This window comes from Lycium ferocissimum, chromosome 10 (genome assembly GCF_029784015.1).
Source record: "Lycium ferocissimum isolate CSIRO_LF1 chromosome 10, AGI_CSIRO_Lferr_CH_V1, whole genome shotgun sequence".
NCBI lineage: Eukaryota > Viridiplantae > Streptophyta > Magnoliopsida > Solanales > Solanaceae > Lycium > Lycium ferocissimum.
The window spans coordinates 63,786,723-63,808,960 of NC_081351.1; the positions used below are offsets into that span (position 1 = coordinate 63,786,723).

At 35.6% G+C, this 22,238-nt stretch overlaps 1 long non-coding RNA gene across 10 annotated transcripts; it reads left to right on the plus strand.

Annotated features, from left to right (window-relative positions):
* Positions 1-5,075, plus strand: LOC132034479 (uncharacterized). 10 transcript variants are annotated; one of them, XR_009409117.1, is made up of 6 exons: positions 1-120; positions 484-564; positions 711-1,093; positions 3,008-3,106; positions 3,260-4,386; positions 4,506-5,075. It is a non-coding gene; the product is annotated as an uncharacterized LOC132034479 (long non-coding RNA). The 10 variants fall into 10 exon arrangements; XR_009409119.1 differs by having other exon boundaries at positions 484-501; XR_009409122.1 differs by lacking the exon at positions 484-564 and having other exon boundaries at positions 3,383-3,459; positions 4,101-4,386.
* Positions 5,076-22,238: the final 17,163 nt, after the last annotated feature.

Consider the following 22,238-nt stretch of genomic DNA (forward strand, 5'->3'; position numbering starts at 1 on the left):
ATGTTCTCACTTATGGTGTTTCCCCTCTAGATTCCTCTTCGATTGTCCAGAGTAACAAACTAATTTCTACAGAGTTCGTCCGAAATAGAGAAATTCCGAGGAATCAAAATTTAGTAACAGGTAATACTTCACATCTATAAATGGCAAACACATATTTCGAGCGCTCTCTTCGGTGCCTGTTGTCTAGAGATGTCAATCTCAAACAGAGAAGAGTGTTCCAATGAAAAGAGGTTTTCCAGCAACGTTTGTCTTCTTTTGTTTCTTCTGTTACTTTTATTCTTCCTCTGGTCTTACGAACACCCATATGCCGCCTCAGTGTCTCTGATTGTTTTTTTTTTTTTTAACGTTTTCTTTCCTTCTTCGTCAATGGGCGATTCTTTTGGGTTGAATTTCTGTACTTCTAACATGAGGAGAACTGATGCACCTATATTGTTTGATAGTATGCCGAAGCGAGACTGAACAACTTTTAATTTGAAATTCTAGGAGACATCGAATTGTAAGGTAGCCGCTGCAAAGAAATTAGCTCTTGTGATTGCCAATAGCAGGAAAGATGCCATTAACAAAGTAATGCATGTAAAACAATAGCTTGAAATTACTCTTTCAGGAATTATGTTAATTGTCATAACGACGTGATCTAGGGGTCTCATTAAATAATTCTGTGTTGAGTATACATGAGTAACCAACTAATAGAACAAATGTTGCCCTCACAGACTTGGAATTGTCCTTTGGAACAAAGGTGTAGGACTCTTTGTCTGATTTCAGTTGGCATTAAATGGAAGATACACCATCACGATGATGAGCACCAGTGTTGTCATGTTTGATGGGTTTCGGATGTCAGATTAGCAAATTTATGCTCTTTAGGATCTAATTGAAGTTGTGATAGTATAACAAATTGATGAAATTCAATATAATATTACTAATATGTAACGGCATATTCTGATTGTAAATGTACAAATCAAACTAGCCACCAGATGAATGAGTTGGTAAAGTATAGATGGCTTGGAGGAGTCATCATTGGGACTATGATAGGCTTCAATTTGACTTTGATTGAAGGTGCTCAAGCTGGCCTGCGCAATGTCGTCATAACTGGAAGGTCATCATCATATCAAACCCAGTGTAATCCCACAATGAAGGTGCTCACCCTAGCTGTTTCCGATTGACCCTCGGCAACCCTCCTCCTTTATCCGGGCTTGGGACCGGCAATGTGAGCGAGCTCACACAGGCGGAGTTATAACTGGAAGGTATTAACACTTTAGTAATGTTGAGATTCACAGCTTCATTTGGAAATAAAGACAAGTTGATAATATTGTGCACGTCTAAGTTATTAACAAGTTGATAATATTGTGCACGTCTAAGTTATTAAGTGTTTCTTTAGTCTCGAAATTGAATTTATTTATGAAGAACATAGTCTTGCTTCGATTTCCAGCGGAGGCAAACAAATACTAGGTAAAAAGAACCAGAGAGGTAGCAGGCACTGATGGCATTAGTTGAGGTGTGCGCAATGATCCCAACACCACGGTTTAAAGAAAATGTAGCCTAGCTTGAGCATTTCTTTTGAACTGTAGGAATAACAACTCATCTCCCTCATCTTTAACAATTTGTTTGTTGTTAATGCATCTCTTACTTGAAGATGTTGCTACTTAACTTTCTATTTAAGTGTCTCATTAGACTGATTTCACTTTTCATCTCTCTTCCGGCTAAGTAATTTTTCTCATGAATTTCACAACACAAAAAACAGGGAGAAACTAGGCATATTTTAGTTACCAAATTACAGTGCAAGGGGGATAAGGAAAAGCGATTGATATGACATGTGATGTCTATGAACCTTTTGGTAACTTGATTCCATGCCAGCTGTTTCTTTTTTTTTTTTTTTTGTTCCTTGAAATGAAAATTCTTCTCCTCCTATTTATTAGTCTTCACACTACTCGAACAGTTTTAAAGACCTACTTCTGTTATTATCAAAGTTATCAAAATATGAGGTCAAACTAAGACCCGCAGATAAATGACTCAACAGAATTCAACTTAAAAGAAGAGTGAAGCTTTAACTTCAAAATAATTGTGTTCGCAAATAACTGGTTCCTTCTGAAGAAATTGAAGCTGATATGGTTTTAGTACTTATAGGCATATGGTAATTTCTGATGTTAAAAAATGTAGAAATGCGATGTGTTTTGATGTACAGGAAGATTGTATCTTAACTGTCCATAAGTATTCCTGCTCACAGTAGAAGGTGGTCCTGTATGCCACCATCAGAACAACTGATGTCTGGTAACATTTCAAGTTAGCTTTTCTTTAAGTTATTTTGAAAAATCTAAATTAGAATGTTGTGGCATACTTGAATAGTCAATATTACCTGTCGTGTGGCCTATGTTTAACATAGAAATTTGATGTCCATGTCAAGGGTGTGAATGACTTGGCATATTCGAATTTATTGATAAAATGAAATCCTAAAAAGGAAAAGAATGACTTGGCATTTTGTTCCCAAACTAACATTTCTGTGTAGTCTTGTGGAGATGGTAAATTGATGATGCTAACATCTAAACTACTCCTACTAGAATCCACGATCTATTTTCAACTATGAATTCTTCAACAAGAATTTTCAATGTAAATTTTTTGAAAAGTGTGCGATGTAATAGGAACAGAGCTACTTAATTTTGAAGGACTAGATGCTCTTGTGTATTTGATATGTCCTCATTAAAAGATTTTTTTTGGAAATACTCATTTGGGACATGTGTTGTCTTATTTGTCATACCTAGGAGAAAACATAACAATCGCACTCCTCTATTCCTGGGAAAATCACCACCGATTGGCTGTAATCTTAGAAGTTGTTGTTCATGATAATTTTACTAAGGCATAGAATATATACGGATCTGGCCTAAGCAATGTCATGTTGTCTTCCATTCATCTGAGATATGAAAATTAGAATTTCATTTAATCCTCTTCATATAGAGATAGCTAAGTTTGATTTGGTTTCCTTATGATTGACAAGATTTACTTTGTTAATACATAGGAGCTATGGTGCTTCAACAAAATTGAAGGATAAGCTAGCTCTTGACAAATTACAACAGACAATGAGGTGATCATTTTCACCTAGGTTATTAAAAATGAGGTAATCGTTTTCACCTGTTTGATTTGATATACTGTATGATATAGTCATTGGTGCCTTTTCTTCATTTTAGCTTTTGGAATACAGGTGCTGCTGTAGTTTTGTTCCTTCCCATTCTCTCTTTCTTTTTTTGACTATTAACATCCGGGGTTGTAGCTTTGTTGTTGATTTCGGTCGAGTTGTGACCCCCCCCCCCCCCCCTTCACCGGAATTTTACTTGTTTTCCTGCTATCTTCCTAAGTTGAGCAAATCAGTAGTTCTATTGTTGTTTCCAAATAGGTTGCTTCATTGCTAATTTAAGATCTTTCTCCACCTACCATTTTGTAAAAACAAGAACCACCAACGCGTGCACAAAGGTGAGTCACGCTCTTCCCCCTCTATATATAGGGGTATAAAGCTTCAGTTTTTTCCGCGAGTATCTGTTTTAACATCCTGCCCGTGTGCTTAGTTGAGAAATTTTGGGCAGCTTCTCTCTGAATTTCCTTTTTTTAATCCTTTAACTTCCACAAAGAATTGTTTTAAGGAAGTCCAAACAAACTTTTGGATCTCATACTTTATTTATGCTTTCGTCGAGAGTTTGAAGAGGCAACATGCATTGAAAATAATAGAATTACCTCTTTTAAGTCACAACTTGATGACTTCTTTATATATGGTTGAATCATTTCCTTATTTCACCTTTGCAGATTAATAAGACTTGATCCGGTCCTTTACATTCTTTCCAAAGAAAAATTATGTTTCACGAAAAACAAAGCAGATAATATTCTTTAAATTTGTAAGTTCAGAAATTAAGTGGAGCAAGTCATTTCAAGGCATTTGACATTTCATTTTAAATTTCATTGTCAATAATTCAGGAATGCAGAAATTATAGTTTTTTTTTCTTTCTGGAGTGGCTCTGGGGGGTACCATAGACACTTAATTTTTATCTCCCCCTCGATCATTTCAACGACAACTATCTTCTATACTGTGGTTTTTATATCGACATGTTCTTATGGTGCAGTACCATTTATTGGAACTGTGTACGCCAGGTGATACGACGAAGGAAATCTCTACCAGGTTGGCTAAATTTTTTAAAATCTTACATTCAAAGAGGATTCTGAAACAGTAGCTTCTGTCGATTAACTTTTTGAGAATGAGCTTCTGTAAATTAACTCCTGCTCGGCTTCTTCATTGAGATTGCCTCATAGCTGTTGAATTTATCATATTCTTGACCTTTGAATGAATACAAGGAAATGCAGTTATCAATTTGTCCTTGCAGCGGATGGTGTGCCAGAAATAAGTTGAAGGTATTGGCTTTAGTACCATAACTCCCTATATCACTATGTGAAAATCATGGAGCTTTGTGAAAACCGTTCTATTGCTCGAAATTGGTTTGACTTCGAGTATAATATCATCATTCATGCAGATGTATGATATCAATGAATGAGTCTTGCTTCAGTGATCCCTCTCTCCAGAAGGATCACAAGAATGATCTGATAGTGGATGAAGAAAAAAGAGCACTGAAAACACATGGAAGAGATGATCATGTATTTTGGTGACACTGAGATGGAGCGGCCAAAGTACGAGATTGATAGCCGATTTGAAGCTAAAGGTTCCATGTAGTAGTTCAAGACCGGGACATATCTTCATACGTTGAAGAATTCTAAAACTTTTGAGTTCTTGATTCTTGGTTTTGCTATGTTTGTAGTAAAATAACTATTCCCTTTCTAAAAGCATACATTGTTGGACCTATGCTATATACTCCATAGTGTTTTAAATTGGGGAGTCACTTTTAACAGCGTGAAGACTATATATAGGTAAATCTGGATGACCTAAGGTATTTCTTTTTACTGTTGACCAAAGATTTACAGGAGTAAACCTTTGTTTTCTGCCAATTAATCATGATGGAATATGAAATTATTGGAATATTAATTTATGAACTTTGATTCATGATGGTTATAATGTTACTTTGTAATTAAAAAAACTTGTTAATGTATCTATATGTACATTCAAATTGAGTCACCTTTGGACGTACTAATTTTAAGATTATTCATCATGTCAGCTTTTTAATTGATCTTTCTATATGCTGCCATTTGATAAAAGTCGTACTTTATCTTCGTACGTATGCTGTGTTGGGACCGTGCCAAGCACGCACATTCTCTTTCTAATATATATATGTATATATATATATATATATATCTAGTGTCGGAAAAGTCCGCATGTTGAGCCGGGCCCAAGATTAAAGCAAATAAAGAATCACTAAAGTTTCAATTTACGCATTGTATTTTAAATTTCGAGAGTCAAACAGTTTAATTTTGACAGTGAAAAAATATTTAAGTCTTTTGAAAAATTTACATATATTTAAAAATTATGTAAAACGTACTATAAATTTCAATACTTGATAATTTAAAATATTTAAAAGATACATGGAAAAAAATAATGATTTTTCTTAATTAAAAAATTTCTTTTCCTTTGAAGAAATGCACGTGAGGAAATGATATTTCTTTTCTTTGTTCTTTATCTAATATATTTTCTAAATTTGCGTTATAATAACATTATAACTATGATATAGCCCCAAATACATTAGGACTGGATAAATTTAAATAATTAAATCATATCTCAATGCAACGACGTATATATATCTAATAATTTGCTTCCTTCTCATTTTTATTTTCTTTAAGAATCGATTTTGAAATTTATTTTCTATTGTATAATTTTGTTAAATCGTTACACCTTTATGTATTCAAAAAAAATCTTTTTTAATAAAATTTAGATCAAGAGAAATTTAATGGCAATTTTAGATTTACTAAGAAAATATGGTTGACACTCCGTCAGTACCAGATGAGTTCTCCAAAATTATTATTACCATTATAGATTATCTTTGTGCATAGCTATTTCTATTAGATGACATTATCACCATGCACAACTTTTGAACTATTTTCAAAGGGCTCAAATTATATGTACTATATTAGATGTGACAACCTAAGTTAAAAAGAAATAAAGTAGGGCAAAAATAAGACATAGAAAAAAAGTTATTGTACATATCTCACCTCATTAAAATAAGTTGGTTTGAAAATTTTATTGGTTTGACATATTTTAAAGTCATTTTTGTGCTTAAAATAAGCTCAAAAAAATAATTGGTTTTGACTTAAATTATCTAAAGGTAATTATGGCGTTCTAAAAAAACAACTATTGAAAAAAAAATAAGTTAGACTACCCCAACTTATTTTTTTTAACTTATAAGGTAAACATATGAACTTTTATCCAATATAAATTTAGCTCAATTCACCTCAAAAAAAAAAAGTCCAAGGGGCATGTATTATTTGAAAATATTTTTGAAAACATATTTTGGTATTTATTTATGTAAGAATAAATAGAAATACAAGGGCAATTATTTGAAAAAAGCAAATCCTTTTTGTTAAATTTTCGTTTTTTAACCAAATAGTTACAATGTAACTAAGTAGTGTACGTTTGTTATAAACGTCGCGTTTTTAAACCATAAGAATTGAAATCACGATAGTTTTCACAAATGGGGATTTGAGACATACGTTATCAATTGCATTCAAAACACTTTTCAAATGATTTTAAACCAAATCATCCAAAAAGACATGATTTGGGGTTTGAAACCATGGTTTCAACTTTTAAAAATATAAAATTTAACCCATAAGTTTATATTTTGTAAAAAAAAAAATATATCATAAAAGTTAATGTTGGTTTTTGCTTATTTTTAATTTAATTACCCTCTCAATCATTTGCCAATCTCATTAACTTACTCACCAACCTTTATTTATGTATATTAATCTTTAATTTATGTGGGATTATATTAAAGAGCAGTTACATACTATTCATGTTAAATTTTCGTTTTTATTGAACTAAAGTTTGATTAATTGATGTTCGTTTATTCTTTTAAAGGCGTTCGGTAGTGTACTTTATTTTGTTACAATTATGAAATATATTGCTCATTTGGAATTAAGATTGTTCTCTGTATAAAGTTACTTCTAATTTTAGGTTGAGCACAAACATTGATCTACAATTTTAAAACAAAACACTATTTATGGGGTTTTTATGTCTATAAGAGAAAAATCTAGAACTTAAAATATCCTAATTTATTTTTCTCCCAGGTCTAAACATGGTTTCAAAACTATAATTTCAAACCGTATCGTCCAAATTCGGAAAAGATATAAATGAATTTCTTAATCAAAACTCTTTGGATTGTCTCTTATACATAGTAATAATATACTAGATGCAGCACGGGCCCAATTATTTCAATTTCAATATGATTTATTCATATTTCAATGCTAATGAAGTTCCAAATGTTTTTTTTATATATATCTAATAAAGTTAATTTTTTTTTTTTTTTTTTGCTTATTTTAATTTAATTTTTATGTTGCGTTCACTTAATAGGAATGTAAATGTACTTCTGTCTTGATCAATAGAACTAATATTAGAACCATCTCTACTTCTATGTATACCAATTTTCTGAATTTTTAATTTATGATTATATTATTCCTTTCTTTTTTACTTTAAGCTCGAAATCTTGAACCGTAAAAGCAAGTAACATATCAATTTTCTCTTGGGCTTTTCTCCCCCGGATGTTCCCCGCTTCCAATCGACTATTTTAAATCTGTATGTTCGTTTATTCATAATTAAAACTTCTCCAGTCCTTTAATAATCTTTGTACTCTTTAATATTTACAATTATTTTAAATATATTGGTCAAGATTTTATATAGAATTATTCAATTGTTCTCTGTAAATTTCCTAGAAAGTTACTTCTAATTTTGGGTTGAGCGCAAACATATGCATCTACAATCAATTTAAAACAAAACACTATTTTAGCAAGAAACCCTTTTAGCTCGTACCTTTGTTGCATAAAAAATCTTCAGCTCTTTTATTAATCTAGCTTTATTTATTTTTCTCCCAGGTCAAATAAAAAGAGTACGGAGTACTTCACACTTTTACTTTTGAACAAAGGAGGGAATATGTATGGTCGTAAGAAAATTCTTGAAAAGATATAAATGAATTTCTTAATCTAATAAAGTCTCAGTTACCCGTTTGGACGTAGGAATTATGTCAATTTGTATATTAATAGCACGCCTCATTCAATTATCTGTTTATCAAATTTAAAAGATAAAATAATCACTTATGTATTTTAAACATTCTAAAATTTTACATTTGATCTATACAAAAACCCTAAGCAAGTGTGTAGAAAGCTAAGTAATTCTGAATCACAGGACTTTAAAGGGCTAAAACGACTGCAGAGTAAAGTATAAGCAGAGCAGCTGCAGTAACGTTTTGTATGGGCCAATTAGATTATTTCATTTTAAGTCAAATGACGAAATTACCCTAGATATGACAAGCAGGCATGTTGACCTGCTGCCTGCTTCTCCACGCTTATACGATACGTAGTAGATATGCACAGAAAGAGATCAATTTCTCTTGAGATTAGCTCTTTGCTTTCATTTTTTTCTAAGAAACATGAAAGATTGTTTGACTTACATAGATTATACAAGCATTTATTGAAGACAAAAAAACTCTCAAATGATGGAAAAACATAAATAGTATATAAACTAATTAAGTGTTAATAATATAATTGATTAAAACTTAAAATATTTGAATCTAGAAACTAAAGAAAAATTAAAAAAAATTATATTCAAAAGTCTAATCGGCACGAAGCGCGGATGAATTTACTAGAATTAGTATAACTTGATAGATGCACAATTATTATACAAAGAAGTCAACTGTAGTTACCATACATTTTTCTGGTTAAATATTTGATTTACCATTTCACTAACCATGTCATAAGAAGCAATCTAAGCCATCAAAAAGTTTTTGGACACACTGCTCTTATTAAACATTCATTGAATCTTAATCATTTTTCTTTTTTGCGTAGATTGCCCTTCATTTGGGGTGTCTTTAATTTTTGCCCTCAAATTGGTGGTCTTTAACTTTTGCCCTTCGCCTAATACACCGAGTTTGTTGGTTCGAACCCCAGCTCAGTTAAAAAAATTCTGCCCATGCAAAGGCAGAATTTGCAAAATACAACCTTAAGGCCAAAATTACAAGGCAAAACTCTACCTTGCGATCTTTTTTTAAAATTTTTGACTGAGCGGGGGTTCGAACCCGAAACCAAGAGATTTTTAGCGAAGGGAAAAAGTTAAAGACCACCAATTTGAGGGGGCAAAAACTAAAGACCATCCCCAGCGAAGGACAATTCTGCAAATTGCTCAATCTTAATGGAGCCAAATATATTGGAGCTAATCCGACCGCTTTTAAGTTTCAAACCAATGCGTCATTGGAGAATTGAAGAGTCGTTAGTTAGGGAGTCCCCATGCAAGCTCATAATTGATCATGTGTATTGTTAGCCAGAATTTAAAATTTATCGTTCTGGACTTATTATCGAACTCATAACATATTTTGGGTTCGTAATTAATTATTTATATATTTAATGAATATCTTAATATAAATACTCGTCTTTCGTCTTATTTGAACTGCACTTTAACTCTTTATCGCCTATTAAGAAAATATAAATACAAGATATAGTTTTGTTTTTTTGGTTAAAAAGAAATATTTTATTCAATCAAGTATAACAGAGTCTACAAGCCTTGTCTAGCAGAGTCTTGTTTATGGTATGTTGTGCACCACACTTATAAACAGGAGGCTGTAGGGTATTTAGGAAGATTGTCCTTCTTTCTTATATTAGATCGTGCGTTAGAGCCATACCAACAGGATTTCTTTCTAATAACGCACTACGATTTCAGATATGCCTGTGACAGGAGGAGTTTCAGCTAGCCAGAGGGCTAAGACGGTAATGGGATCAGGTGTGAGTTACTCTATTGAAGAGGACCCGTCCGAGATTATGCCCTCTATTGAGGAAAATCCATCTGAGGACCAGGATAAGTTAACTTCTACAGTGTTCCCAACTCCAGTGACATTAAAAGAGCTAATAGGAGCTCCGGTATCGCTAGGACCACCAATTCTATCATTGGGCCTACCGGCTGTGGAGGTGGAGAGCGTGAAGATAATCGACACACGTTCCCCGCGGCTTCCCGGATCAACGACCTTTCCAGACAGGATAGTCATAGATCTTCTGAGGGATCGAGAAGTTCGCAGTCTTAGGAGTCCGTTAATCAGGACTCGTTGATTTTTACAGGACATGATTCAAATAAGGAGGGTAGATCGTCCAAGAGGGCAAGAGTACTGGATGATTAAAGGAAACCCCCGAGCGGCAGCAAGCCAAGGTTATGGGCAACAGGAAAGGTTACCCCCATAGTCGGTGCCGGATCAGGGCTCTTAGGTAGGGCCATGGCAGGGGTTGCGAGCATCGCAATCCTAGAGTCAGAGTAATTCGGTTCAGATGAGGCCTCGTTGCATTCAATGTGGGCACGGATACATGCCAGACTATGTCGCTTTGAATAAAGGAGGTTGTTTTTGGTGCAGGAGTCAGTGGAACTAGATTCGAAGATGTCCGAGGATTGGTCGAGGGAATCAAAGTGAAAATAGAGGTAGAGACAGAGCTCCTAGATTAGCTAGTGCTCAGGACCGCATTCATGCCTGGGCAAGTCATCAGGACTTGGAATCCTCGCCAGATGCGGTGACAGGTACACTGATAGTCTGTTTATATACTATTTACGTATTGGTAAATCTGGGGTCCAATATGTTGTATGTTGCTCCGTTTATTATAGGAAAGTTTGATATAGCACTAGAGTTATTGAATGAGCCATCTTTTGTATCTACACCTATTGGTGAGCTTGTTGCTAGAAAGACTCATCGGGGTAGTTCAGTAGTTGGTTGTGATCGTCAGACCTCAGCAGATCCTATAGAGTTACAGATTGTCTATTTCGACGTTATTATGGGCATGGATCAATTAGTTTATGTTCATGCTAATGTTAGGTGCTGGACAAAGATTGTTACGTTTTACTTTCCAGGGGAATCAGTTTTGGAGTGGAAGGGCAAAAAAGCGTCGTCGAGAGTTAGATTTATTCCCGAGTCAAGGCAAAGAAGATGATTTCGAAGGGTTGTATCCATCATATAGTTCGAGTTCAGAAAGCAGAAGTAGAACCACTGACCCTTCAATCTGCTCCAATGGTTAATCAGCTCCCAGATGTGTTTCCAGATGAACTTTTGGGCATCCCGCAAGAGCCGGAGATTGACTTTGCTATTGATATGCTACCAGATACTCAACCGATATTTATTCCCCCTTATAAGATAGTTCTTGCTGAGTTGGAGAAAGTAAAGGAGAAATTGAAGGACTTGCTCGAGAAAAGCTTCATCATACTCAGTATTTCACCATGGAAAGCATTAGTGTGGTTTGTAAGGGAGAAAGGTGATTCGCTGAGGATGTGTATTAATTCTAGGCAGTAGAATGGGGTGGCGATATAGGACAAGTGCCCACTTCAGAGGATTAATGACTCATTGGATCAGTTGCAGGGCGCTAGATGTTTCTCGAGGGTAGATTTGAGATCGGGTTATCATCAGGTCAGGGTCAGGGAGAAAGATATTCTAATGGCAACATTCAGAGCAAAACATGATCATCTTAAGTTCCTCATTATGTCTTTTGGGTTGCCTAATGCGCTAGCAGTGTTCATGGATTTGATGAAAATCGTAATCAGACCCCTCTTAAGTTTGTTCGTGGTTGTATTTATGGATGACATTCTGGCTTGTTTTCGATCAGGAATGGAGCAAGCGGATCATTTGCATGTAGTACTCAGAGCCCTCTAGGATTGGGAGTTGTATGCGAAGTTCTCTAAATGTGAATTTTGGTTAAACTCCATAGCATTTATGGGGCATATGATATTAGATGAGGGCATTTAGAAGGTAGGGTCCGTAAAGATTTGGCCAAGACCCACGACACCGATAGGGGTTTGTAGTTTTTTGGATTTGGCAGGATATACAGGAGGTTCTAGAGGCTCATCTAGTACCATTAACAAAGTTGAGTTACAAAGCAATTAAGTTTCAATGGACAGACGCTTGCGAGTGGATTTTTAGGAATTGAAGGGCAAGTTGACTTTAGCACCAATTTTGACACTTCCAGATAGATCCGAGGGCTATGCCATTTATGGTGGCGCCTCAGGCTTTGAGTTGGGTTGTGAGTTGATGCCGCTCAGTAAGATAATTGCCTATGCTTCGAGGCAGCTGAGGAAACATAAAAAGAATTATCCGACCTGCGATTTAGGGTTAGCAGTAGTGATTCATGAACTTAAAATCTTGAGACATTTCTTATACGGTGTCCATGTTGATATCTATGCAAATTATAAGAGTCTCCAGTATGTTTTCAAGCAGGAGGATTTGAAATTGCGGCAAAGACGGTGGTTAGAGTTATTGAAGGATTATGATATTAATATTCTATACCATCCAAGGGAGGAAAATATAGTAATCAATGCTCTTAGTCATAGATCTATGGGTAGCTTGTCATATTTACGAGCCGAGAATACAGATTTAGCTCATGAGTTTCATCAATTAGCCAGCCTAGGAGTTCGATTATTGGACTCGGGTAATGCGGGAGTTATAGTTCAGGATACAGTGACGTCATCTTTAGTAGTTGAGGTTAAAGAATACCAGTATGGGGATCCTTTTTTTGATTCGGAACAGGGAGACGACCTCACAGAAAAGAAGTCACCCTTTGAGATATCCAAAGATAGAGCTCTGAGATATCGAGGCAGATTGTATTTTTCGGATGTTGCAGGTTACGTCAGCAGATTATGGCAGAAGCTCATTATTCCCGATATTCTATTCATCCAGGGTCGACGAAGATGTACCATGATATCAAAGGGTTTTATTGGTGGAATGGTATGAAGAAGGATATAGCGAAATTCATGGCCCAATGCCCTAATTGTCAGTAGGTAAAAGTTGAGCATCATGAAGCCTAGTGGATTGTTGTAGGACATAGAGATTCCGACTTGGAAATGGGAGGTAGTTAATATGGATTTCATTACAGGCTTACCTCATTCCTAGCGCAGGTATGATCCGATATGGGTGATTGTTGATAGGCTTACGAATTCAGCACATTTTCTACCTGTCAAAAATACTTATTCCGCTGAAGATTATGCAAAGCTATATACTAAGGAAATAGTGGGACTTCATGGTGTTCTAGTATCTATTTTTCAAATAGAGGTGTATAGTTTATAGCTAACTTCTGGATATCCTTCCAGAAGGGTTTGGGGACACATGTGAACCTTAGTACAACATTTCACCCCTAGAGAGACGGGCAGGCCAAGTGTGTTATTCAAACTCTTGAGGATATGCTACGAGCATATGTGATAGACTTCGGAGGTAGCTGGGATGATCATTTGCCACTTATTGAGTTTGAATATAATAATAGCTACCATTCCAGTATTCAAATGGACTCGTATGAGGCCCTAGTGGTTCGAGGTTGGAGAATCAAAGTTGATAGGGCCTGATTTGGTTCAGCAGGCAGTGGAGAAGGTTAAGCTCATTCAGGAGAGATTGCTAGCAGCTCAGAGTCGCCAGAAGTCTTATGCAGATAACAGACGACGAGACTTAGAGTTCCAAGTAGATGACTGAGTGTTTCTGAAGGTATCACCTATGAAAGGTGTCATGAGATTCGGTAAGAAGGTCTTAGCCTTAGATACATTGGCCCTTACAAAATTATGTGTAGAGTATGCCAAGTAGCCTATGAGTTGGATTTACCTTCAGACTTGGAGTCGGTACATCCGGTCTTCCATGTATCCATGCTCCGCAAGTGCATCGGAGATACTTCCAAGATTATGCCCATAGATTATGTTCAGGTTCCAGAGCAGTTGTCAGATGAGGAAGATTTTATTACGATCTTAGATCGCCAGGTTTGTAGATTGCAAACTAAAGATGTTGTTTCTATAAAGGTACTTTGGAGAAATAAGAATGTAGAAGAGATGACTTGGTGGTCGTTTTGGAGGATACTTCAAGATGAAACACTCTTGGTATTGATGTGTTCTTGAGTTTTGAGGTAAAATTCTATCCTAACGCCATGCTTATGAGTTTATATGATGATTATGCTAGGTTTGGAGAGAAAAGAGTTGAAGGAAAGGTTCAAATATGAATTTGAGGTTATGTTGAGATGTAATTTAACTTAAGTCATGTTGTAAATATGTTTTTGAGCTAAAACCTTGTTGTAAGGGTAGTAATTGGTGTTGTGATTGTATTAAGGATGTTACACATGGTATAATTGGAAGAAGAATGGGTATAAGTGTTGTATACAAAGCATATTGGGTTGTTTTGATATAAATCTTGGAGTGAGTAGTGATATGGATTTAAAGAGACTTATATGAGGTTGTTATTATGTTGTTGACTATTAGGTGCGTTATAGTGACCAAGGAGATTGGAATACTAATCCGACAGTCTCATTGTGGGATTTGTGGATGACTTGAGGTATGTTAAGGCTAACTTTCCTTCTTTTGGCATGATCCTTATGAACGGAACGTAAACGTAACACTATTCGATAATGATTCCATTCTTAGTAGCTAGGGATATTCCATGTTGATTCATGTTCTAGTAATGTTGTTCAATACGTATTTCTTCAGATTCAAAGATAATTCATAGATTCACTTGATGAAAAATGCTATCTCATAATGATGTTTGGAGGTATAACGACCTTACGTCACTCCGACAGATTCAGGATATACTTTTATCATATTCATGTATTGCATGCATAGTATTTACTCACATTCAGAATGTACTCATATTCATATGCCTATTAAGCCTCTGTGGGCATCCCATCGCATCATCTCATATCGGCCTCTGTGGGAATCATCATCATCATCATGTGACCAGCTGATTAGGTGGTAGTACGTACATAACGTCGTCACCTTCCCAGGTGTAGTGCGTATATAACGCCGTCACCTTTCCCATACTCCATACATATATATAATACATAATATATGCATATATATATATGTATGACCTCATGCATACATGCATAGTATTTACCCATATCATTGGCCCACATAGGCAGTTCAGACATACAGGTTGCATTCATTTCATCCTACTTACGCTTATGTCTCTTTCATGTTACTTTCATGACTTACATACTCGTCTATATACGCACCGACGTCTCTTTTTCGGGGCGCCGCATGTCATGCCCGAGTTCGGTGACGGTGTTGACGATCCGCCTCGTAGGTTGTTGTTCGGGATGATATTAAAGCACTCCTTGTCACGACCCGGCTAGGGGCGCGACGGGTACCCGAGGCTAACCACGAGCACCGCTCACTCTACTATCCCTCCCCCGATCGATCCTTTCGCAAATCTTATACGCCAATTGTAGGGAATACATATTTTCTATATGGAACATAAATACTTGCATGCATTTACCCCTTCGGCCTTCAAAACATATATGCATATATACATAATAATGCTATCTGTGAGACATCCGACCCACACCTGGTGTCTAGGGAGCCTCTATTGACCTCTTTTGTACATATAGACGGAACAAGGCTCCGTCATACCCAAAATAGATAGATATACAACAAACGAATTAGTCATAAGCACCTCCGAACAATGGGGTGCTTTCAATCGACTGTTTAACTACGGATGCGGTCAAGCTCGGCTCCCGTCTACCTCGTGGGCATGAACACACGCGTCCGAGAAACGGGACGTCGTACGATATATGAGAGACATAAACAAGATGGAAAGCAACTAACATAGTGTGAACATCATATGAAATATCCGAATAACAATTTTGAAAGAACTAATGCGTAATGTCTTACTCATACTCATCATAATCTCCCATACGCATAATATGTAATCGCCCGTCCTTATCGGTACGGTGTGATCATCAATAACATTTGCCCGCGTCCGGGTCTTTCCTCATGCCGCCCACTTAGTGGTGTACCGCCCCCAATGGTGCCATATAGTATAGCGGTGAGGCGCGGTGTATATAGCTGCCTTAGCGGTTCAGGCGCGGTGTATATATCATCCTTACAAATCAATCATTACACATTACTATTAATCATCTCCAAGAATGCATCATACTTTTATCGTGGCTTGACATCATATACTTTCATTATGGTATACTTATCGTAATACATATATATGAAAACCTTTAGGACATCTATACTTCATCGGGGTGACGCGAGGTCGTGAACTCTCGATTCCTTTATAAACGTTTATAAACGTGCCTCGCCTCGGTGGGATTAGTATATGAGGTGAGTGTGTGCAATGAATAACATCATATCATGACCATCCGGTCTTTGCGTACTCTAACTCATTACCTTGCGTAGCAAATCATGGTCGCAAGCTTTTCGGGATTTTAAGGAGTCCACGAAGAAGGAAATCATGCTACAAAATTCATGCCATGGAAAGAAGAGACTAGTCTCACATACCTTGGTCGCTTAGCTAGGTTATCGCTCGCTTGCTCTTCTCCAACATCGCGTCGTTACCTTCATAAGAGAATTCGTATTATACTTAGTAAGCTAATGACAAGAACGCGTCACTAGTTCTAAGAAGGATTGGCGTTGCTTTCGTTGTCTATACTACTTTTCCCGTGTTCTATCCACTCCCAATGTTCCTACATTATTCACAATGTCGCAACCAAAAGTCGTCGTTTACGTACATTTATCAAAAACCACCATGAATTCCCCCTTTATTTCTACTTCTAGCTCTCCTTGCGTTTTTCGTGCGTTTCATACTCGTTTCGTGATATAAACATCATTTATAGCATATTATAATCACAACCCTTCAATATTCCTAATTCAAGTCAACTACTATTCACTTGTGTCACTATTCACCCACAATGACCCATTTCATGTTCTATATTTCAAGTGTCTAAGCTTCCCAATACTTCAAACAATGTAGAATAATCATAAAACTTACCTTGGATGGTGGTTGGAAAATCTTTAAATTGAAATACTTCGCTTAGCCAAAACCCTAGTTCTTCCTTCTTGGGATTTCTTCACTTAGATGACCTTTGTTGTGTTCTTATACTTGGTTTCGTGAATTGATGGGGTTGATTCTTTGTTTTTCCTTTGATTCTCTTGAGTTCTTGTGGAGGAATATTTTGGAGAGTTCTAGAAGTCTCTTGAACTGTGTTGGTGGAAAAATGAAGTGAAAAGAAGCCCAATTCCCTTTTTAATAAGTCAAAATCTGGTCTTTAATGAAAACCGCGGGATGAACGAAAGGTGAATTGCGCAGTTTACGGACCGTATTGTGGTTGCACGTCCGTCCAATCGGACGTATTTAACCATTTCAAAAAGACAAAAGTTGAACTGGAGAACATGGCATTTTACGGAGGTTTACGGTCCGTAAACTAGTATACGGACCGTCCTCCAAATCGTATTTAACCATTTCACACTTAACGTAAAAGTGGAATTTTGGCAAATGGAGGACGATTGCACTATACGGTCCGTAAATCACTTTACTTATAGTGCCATATACGACTAATTATTTAAAATTTCCGCAACTTTCTTATTTCCGAAATTCATCTTTAGCCATTCCCGCCCTAGCGAAACACCATATATTCAAGTCTTCCATAATTCTACCCCTCACACAAGCACGGAGAAATTTCCGAGGTGTAACACTCCTCTTGTTCCGGAGTTGCAGTCTAGTCTTGGTACAATATTTTTTATATGCATATGGGTATGACAGGCCCTGTCCCGACCTTGTTATGTCATATACTCCAGTAGACTCTTGTATACAGTCATGATTTAGTTAGATGTTGTATGGTCCCCTCGGCCTATATTTTGATGCATGGTTATATAGTATGTCTTTTCGGGCTCATCCTTTTTTTAAGATATTTCATATGTTTAGTATTTCCATCCCCTGACCCCGAGGTCCCTTGTGTCTATGATCGTGATATGGAAGTATGATTAGAGGTGATCGGCAGGTAGGGCCCAGGTGTCCGTCATGGCCCTTCAGTTTGGGTCGTGACATTATGCTTATGTATTGAATGATTTTTTTTATTGCTAATGAAGTGGGTCTTTGTTTCTTTAATTAATCTTGTTCTTTAATGTTTCTTAAGAGATTAGCTAACCCTGGGACTCGCCCATTTACTTCGATTTGAGCTCGGAAGAGGAAAAATTGAGGTTGGGAAAGATTAATTGACAAGGATCTGGGGTTTTAAACCTCATCTAATAACTTGAGCTAGAAATAGAAAAGTTAACTTGAGATTCAATTGGTTGTGCTTCATAGCTGAAATTCATTGATTTGGTTGGAAGACTTTCAATGAGATTTTAGAAATCATTATCTATTAACATAGACTCAATCTTAGTTGTAAAATAGTGAAATACATTGGATTGTTACTTGAGTATAAAATCCCTTGCATCTATGCTTGTGGCCATTGAACATTTTACCTGCTTTCTAGGATAGTTTACATTTTCGCAATAGTTGTAATTTTCTCAAAATCAAAATATATCAAGTGTTTGGCTTAGTGTAGAAAGTGAAAATTTTGTACTTGCTTCATCGCCTTTATATTTTTCTATGTGGAATTCGACCCCGACTCATTGTTGGGTCAATTATATTGCATGCGACCGTATACACTTTCTCTTTGAGGAGTGAATTTTGGACGTTATAGGAAGAAGAGCATAATACACTGTCTGGGTCGACCTGAATACCCCACTTCCTTAGTTTGTCCACCGTTGAGAGTCTGTTGTGAAGAGCCAACCACAAAATGAAGTGGTGTCTAGGTATAATACCTTGTGTTAGTATAAGTTACCCCTATTTATTAAATGTAGACTGGTTTTTCCTCTTAAATATTGTGCATACTTTTTTAATATTAGGGATATTGTCAGAAACAATTGTTAACTTTAGTCTTAAATCCCTGAAGTGACTATAATTTTGAGACAAAATTTTTGAGCTAAAACGATAATTAAAATAGGACGGAGGAAGTACAAGATTTAAACAAAAGCTACTCCATCCGTCCCATTTTGACTGTTGTTTTAGCTCTTTTCACGCCCATTAAAATATACAAGATATGGTTCACTAACTACCCTTATTTATTAGATTTTTTTAACATTGAGTAGTATTAAAAAGAATTATGTTTTGATGTTAAGAATATAGTTGAAACAATTGCCAACTTTAGTCCTGAATTCCTGAAGTGACTATTATTTACTGACAAAGTTTTTGAGTTAAAAACGATAATTAAAATGTGACAGAAGGAGTACAAAATTTAAATAAAAGCTACATTAACTTTGTCCGAACCACGTAGTACTCTTCCTTCACCCCGTTGTATTATCTAGTTGCATATACTCTATTTTCTTTTTAATGAAAGGAGACTACCATTTAAAGTTTTGAAGTATTTTACTGTCATGACCCAATTCTTGAATCGTGAGGGCATCCACATCATCCCCCCAGTGGGCGAACCCTTCCTCCTATTATTTTATTTAAAAGAAAACATGCGAAAATTAAGATAATTACTAAAGCAGTCTCGATATATATATATATATATATATATATATATATATATATATATATATATGAAATAAAATGCGGAATACAACAAACACCCCAAAGATCTGGTCTGAGCCATAGTACAAGAGCCACTAATCATTAAAAGCAAGTCTACATAATACTAAGTCCTAAAATACATAAATAGAATCTGTCTGTGGAATCAAATAGACAAATAAGCAAGGGAAGGGATTCCAGGCTACGAATCTAGCAGTGCTCACCCTAGAATCTCCTAGAAATAGGCCTCGGGGTCACCCACGAGGCTGAGACGCAGATCATGTAACAAACTTTGCACTCAAAGAAAGAGTACAACAAGAGCAGTATCAGTACAACACTAGTACTGGTAAGCATCATAGGCTAACTAAGACTAGTTTCATGCATATGAAAACACATAATCGACAATTCAACATATAGTCACACAATAACCATCAAGAGTTAAAAAAAATATCATAAAACCAAGTCATAGCTTAAGGTTAAGCTTCTATACCACAAGTCTGCCAAATCCTCAGTAAATCCTCAAGTAAGCCACAACATGAGTACAAACCAACAAATCAAATGGATCAATGTATGATGTGATAATGAGGAATGCAATGCAATGAGATGAAATGCCATGCAATGCAATGGCCAATAACTCAAACCTGTACACACATGCTAAGGACGAAAATATCGACGTCTCAATATTCATGACCCATGGAGGATCCGCGAAGTCCATGTACCATCACTGTACTGCCTGACTTTACCGCCTGACTTTGACCCAAGTCCATGTACCGTCACTGTATATCCTTACTTTACCGGCAGACTGTGGCCCTGCCACTATTTGTTCGCAATATACCTCGGATCGATAGCAATAACAATGTAACTTTCATCTTTCTCTTTCTTTCTTTTCAAACGTTTCCATAACTTTTTCCCATCAAACTGTTTTTCCCAACATTTCCATCATATGTGAATGTATGAATTCAAGAATGAGAAATTAATGCTATCAATGCCAACGAATATGCTATGGAGATCACAAAGCACCATAAGCCAATCAATTCTTACATGAATCATCAATCATCATGGAAACGTATCAAATATTAAGTTCTAATTGCCACAAATGGGTCTATCACATCCCACATCACCAAATCACATAGTCAAATACACCACATGTCAATCAATGAATAAATAACAGCGATGAACCCACATAATCAGAAATCATTCCAACCTCAGAAATCACACCAACCTAATTGGATCACAACTCCACACTATGTCCGAAGACCTATCATGCTTTCCCCCTTTACGTAACACATGCGAATCGCTAATCAAAGTCTAACAAAGGTAAGCCATAACCTACCTCAATGCCGAGTGGGTGCCACGAACTATCCAACGAGAGCCTTCCTCTTTGCGAAGAGCTTCCGAACTATCAAAGTCTAATCAACAAGTTAATATACATTAGAATGGAGGATAACAATACTTATATTTGAATCGAAAACCCACCTTTAAAAGAGAGCTCAGGCCCACAAGGACAAAATAGGAATTTCAAGAAAAAATCGGTTACCAACACTTAGAGAGTCAAATACCATTCTCCCAAATCACTAATTACCACAAATTATCATCAATTCCCTCATTAATAGGAAACCCCTAATGTTGACACCTAATTTTTGACCTCCCATAATTTATTTTAATTGCCCAGGGTCCTTGGATATCAACGGAGTAAAATGTGCATTTTCTACTAGTCAAAATAATTTTTATAAAATTATTTAGATAATATTTTTCCATTTCATTTGGCAAAATAACTTCTATAATATTATAAATCATCTAGAAATTAATTTACACATTTTGTCATTAATTTGGAGCATTTGCTAAATTTAATCAAGAAGATAATTTAAAACAATTATTTATTTAACTGTTAAAATTATCAGAAAATCAATTAACAAATATTTTACTCCGTTTAATTCAAAGAATCTGATTAATTAAATAAATTAATCATCTTTTACCCCTCAGTTCTAAATTCTGCATGTCCCATTTTATTAAGATTAATCATAATTAATTGAGTGTTTAATTATGGTTAAAATTCCATGAATTGTTTGCTATATGGTTAATAGTGGCTACAATTGAAATAATCAATTCTTAGTTTAATTCTGGCTTTAATTGAAATGGCCAAATTCCTTGGTTTAAATCAATAAAGGTCACTATTGCTAAATTAGCCTTTAAAATTGTTTGATTAGTTCAATTCTGGCCTAAATTGAAATAGCCAATTTCCATGGCTTAAGTCAATTGAGGTCAATATTAAAAAATTGGCTTTAATTGGTTAATTGGGCCAGATATGGCCATAATTGAAATAACTAATTCCATAGGTTAAAATCAATTAAGGTCATATTTGTAACTTAAACCCATTTTGCATAATTAGCCGTGTTTATTAGTTTGTTTAAATTATGTTTTGACCATACTTGAGGGGGTTTAAATTAATTGACTTTCTTAATTGTGGTCATTTACATAATAAGTAAGGTCAAGTCCCTTCTATATATACACACTAGACGGCCTATGGCCCAACACTTTAGATTATAGTGCATCTATGTGTATATAGTTATGTTTGAATAGTGATAATATATATATATATATACACACATACTATGTTCAAAACACGATTAATATAACATTGTAGTTTGTGCTCCGTATCTAAAACTTTATTATATTAGTGTTTGCTATGAATACAAAGTATGACATTATTTGTTTTTTTTAATATGGGGTTCACTTTTTATTTTGATATTGCTTGATTTTGTTAATATGGGGTCCACTTTCTTTCTTTTT